General features: G+C 44.0%; 1 pseudogene; it reads right to left on the bottom strand.

The window, feature by feature from the left end:
• Positions 1 to 954: 954 nt before the first annotated feature.
• On the bottom strand, positions 955 to 3,578 carry LOC116553454 (annotated as a pseudogene).
• Between the last annotated feature and the right edge of the window lie 438 nt (positions 3,579 to 4,016).

Raw genomic sequence — 4,016 nt, 5'->3', positions numbered from 1 at the left:
AGGGTGCAGCGAGCCAAGATCATGCCACTGCACTCCAGCTTGGGCAACAGAGTGACTCTGTCTCAAAAAAAAAATTGTTAATATTCTCATTTTACAGATGAGGAAGTTGAGCCTTGACAAGTTTGACAATTTGCCCAAGGTCAGCAAGTAAATGTCAATGCTGAAATTCAAACACAGTTAATTTTTTCAGAGCTCATATGTGTACTGAGGACAGGTCTGGCTACATAATTTGCAAAGGCCAGTGCCAAATGGAATTGTGGGACTCCTTGTTCAAAAAACAGGGAAAAAGTGTCATTGATATTAAAGCTTTTTCTTTTCTTCCAAGGTCTTGATCTTGCCTAGCCATAGTTATTTGTATTTGCTAGTCAATGTCATTCTAAATCAAGAAAAATTACATATTGAAATTATTAGCATAAATGTTACCATTCATCTTTATATTGTGTATTGCCAGTTTTAAATGCCAGTTGTAACTCATATGCAGAATCACTGAAATTGCACAACTGAGATTTTATAGCTCATACGTTCATTTGTATTTTGCACAAAACTAACTCATCTGTTTTTTTTGAGACTGAGTCTCGCTCATCACTCAGGCTGGAGTGCAGTGGCACAATCTTGGGTCACTGCAACCTCTGCCTCCCGAGTTCAAGCAATTCTCATGCCTCGGCCTCCCGAGTAGCTGGGATTACAGGCGCTGGCCACCATGCCTGGCTAATTTTAGTATTTTAAGTAGAGATGGGGTTTCACCATGTTGGCCAGTCTGGTCTCAAACTCATGACCTCAAGTGCACCACCATGCCTGGCTAATTTTTTTTTGTATTTTTAGTAGAGACAGGGTTTCATCATGTTGGTCTGGCTGGTCTCAAACTCCTGACCTCAAATGATTTGCCTGCCTTGGCCTCTCAAAGTGCTAAGGTTACAGGCATGAGCCACCATGCTCAGTCTCATCTGTTTTATTTTATTTTATTTTATTTTATTTTTAGGTATATAAACTATTTATTAACAGACAAGGCTTACAGACTTATTTCTTCTTGGACACATCCACAGTGTGGCCATGGTGGCCAGTGGTCTTGATGTGCTGGCCTGCGACACAAATGCCCCAGAAGTGGCGCAGCCCTCTGTGGGCCCGGATCTTCTTCAGTAGCTCCAGGTCTTCACGGAGCTTGTTGTCCGGAACATTGGCTAGGACCTGGCTATATTTTCCATCCATTACATCCCTCTGTCTGTTCAAGAACCAGTCTGGGATCTTGTACTGGCGTGGATTCCGTATAATGGTGATCACACGTTCCACCTCATCCTCAGTGAGTTCTCCCAATCTCTTGGTGAGGTCAGTGTCTGCTTTCCTCAACACCACATGAGTGTATCTTCGGCGCACACCCTTAATGGCAGTGATGGGAAAGGCAATTTTCCTCCGCCCATCGATGTTGGTGTTGAGTACTCACAAAATATGCTGGAACTTTTCAGGGATCACTAGAGACATGGCGGACGCACAAGCGGCAGTGTGTAGGCCTCCTGCGGAAGAGCGCCTCGTCTGTTTCTATTTGACTTCTTGATACATGCATATTACACGATCACTCTACTTTTGGCTACTGACAAGGAAGGACTGGGACTGAAAAGAACAGAAACTACAGATTGTCCTGTCTTCCCCTTCCTTCTATGGCATTATTTTCAGTGTAAGAGGTTGGTTACCACAGGAAAGTTAGATTAGAAAGGATATGATAGGCTTCCTTGGTTGTTGGTGTTTCTTAGAATGCCATTGCCTTCTTTCTGCATTTGAAACAAGTTCAGGTTCGGATGGAAAGCATGGCCCTCGGGGTACGCCAGTGTCCTCTCTTTCTGGTCATAGACTCAACACAACTACTCTGTACTGTTTTGAGTCTTGCTGAACTCTTGTGCATCACGAGTCCACCCACTGAAATTCTGTGCCAAGGGGACATTGGAAATGCAGTACATGAACAGGCAGACAAGAACATTCATATTGCAACATCTCCTCTATTTGCACGAAGGCTTATTGTCCCATGGACTTTACTTGTAATACAACACAAGTTCTATAATGAAATTATTAAGAAGTCCAAGATGGTGACAGCAGAGCATTAAGCCAAGCACAGGGCCCTTCTGAACACAGAACATTGTGTGAATGCACTAGGTCAGTGGGCCCCAACCTTTTTTGCATCAGGGACTGGTTTTGTGGAAGACAGTTTTTCTATGGACAATGCGGGAGAGGAGTGGCAGGGGGATGGTTTCAGAGTGAAACTTTTCCACCTCAGATCACCAGGCATTAGATTCTCATAAAGAGCATGCAACCTAGATCCTAGCATGCACCGTTCACAATAGGGTTTGTGTTCCTATGATAATCTAATAACACTGCTGATCTGACAGGAAGTGGAGCTCAGAGGTAGTGCTTTCCTGCTGCCCACCTCCTGCAATGAGGCCTAGTTCCTTACAGCCACAGTCTGTGGCCCTGGGGTTGGGGACCCCTGCACTAGCTTGCACACCTGTGAAGCTGCACCCGAATGGGATAATGACCAGTAGAGAAGTTTTTGTCATCTAGCTGTTATTGGGTGATGTAAAGTCCTACTGCCTCTTGAAATATGTAGTTCCAGTTACCCCAGCAGCCCAGCTATGGATGCAGCCTCAACAATGGATACTCACCCACTTTATTTGTTGGCAGGTTTATTTGTTGTCTTATAATTAAACCCCATTATCTGAGGCAACTAGAGTGTGTTCAACAAAGCACTTTCTGGGCAGCCTGTGGGGCTACTCAGTCCTCTGGACTCTTCCATGGGTGGTGGGAATAGCACCTGCAGAACCTTTGCTCATCCGCCAGTATCGTGATTTCCCTAGTCACCTCCAGAGGCATCCAAGCCTGTGTCTGTTGTTCAGGACCATGGGGCTGTGGAGTGATGAATCGGTAACCAGGGCAAGGAGGCTGGTTTTCATGTTCTTTGTTTATTACCTCAGCTCCTCAGTTTGGCCTTAGTAATTTTGCTGTTCCCTTTGACAAATGTTCTCCTGCTCGGTCTCTATATTAACACATTTCCTTGCCTCCCTGTTACCTGTGACCACCCTAGACCTTCTCCCTCCAACCCACCCTCTGCCCAGGCTACTTTCCCTAAATAACCGTTTTGATTATGCTGCTCTTCCCTGAAACATTCAGTGCATTTCCATTGCCCACTACGTTTCATCCCATTTCCTCATCCTGACGTTCAAGGCTCTCCACAGTTTGACTTCAGCCTACCTTCCCCTTTGTGTTTTCATTCTATCCTTATGGGCAAGAGACTACTTGTATCTTTGCCTTTTTTGCGCCTCTACTCTTTTTCCTTTCTCCCCCTCCTTTCACACTTACTTTTTACATTGGATTTATCACAAGTACATGATGTTCATTGATGTCTTTCCACTCTACAAAAACATATATAACATATATTGCATATCTATCCTGTGGTCAACATCATGTAATAGGTGGGAGGGAAGTGTTTGGCTTAAGTAATTTAGTACACAGAATTAAAAACTGTTGGCCGGACGCGATGGCTCATGCCTATACTCCCAGCACTTTGGGAGGACCAGCCTGGCCAACAAGGTGAAACCCTGTCTCTACTAAAAATACAAAAAAATTAGCCAGGCATGGTGGCAGGTGCCTATAATGCCAGCTACTTGGGAGGCTGAGGCAGGAGAATCGCTTGAACCAGAGAAACGGAGGTTGCAGTGAGCCAAGATCACACCAGTTCACTGTAGCCTGGGTGACAGTGCGAGACACCTTCTAAAAAAAAAAAAAAAAAAAATTGTTCATTCTCTTACTTCCCCAGAAGATAATAACCAAAGCTGTTTTGTTTGTGTAAAGTCTAGTTAGAATGCAAGTTATCAGAAAAGCAAATTAAAACAAGCTTTCATTTTCACCTATTAAATCAGGGTAGATTAAAATAATTCCACAGCCCAAGGTCACAGATAATAGAGGAATAGGAACCAGCCTGGAATCACTGGTAGGAATTATGAATTGTTACAGCTAAGGAAGGCATTTTGAGA

The sequence above is a fragment of the Sapajus apella genome, unplaced genomic scaffold, assembly GCF_009761245.1.
Source record: "Sapajus apella isolate SASKATOON/1434 unplaced genomic scaffold, GSC_monkey_1.0 scaffold1, whole genome shotgun sequence".
NCBI classification, from domain to species: Eukaryota; Metazoa; Chordata; class Mammalia; order Primates; family Cebidae; genus Sapajus; species Sapajus apella.
The sequence above is the reverse complement of the archived record's forward strand: the minus strand, read 5'-3'. Positions and strand labels throughout refer to the sequence as shown.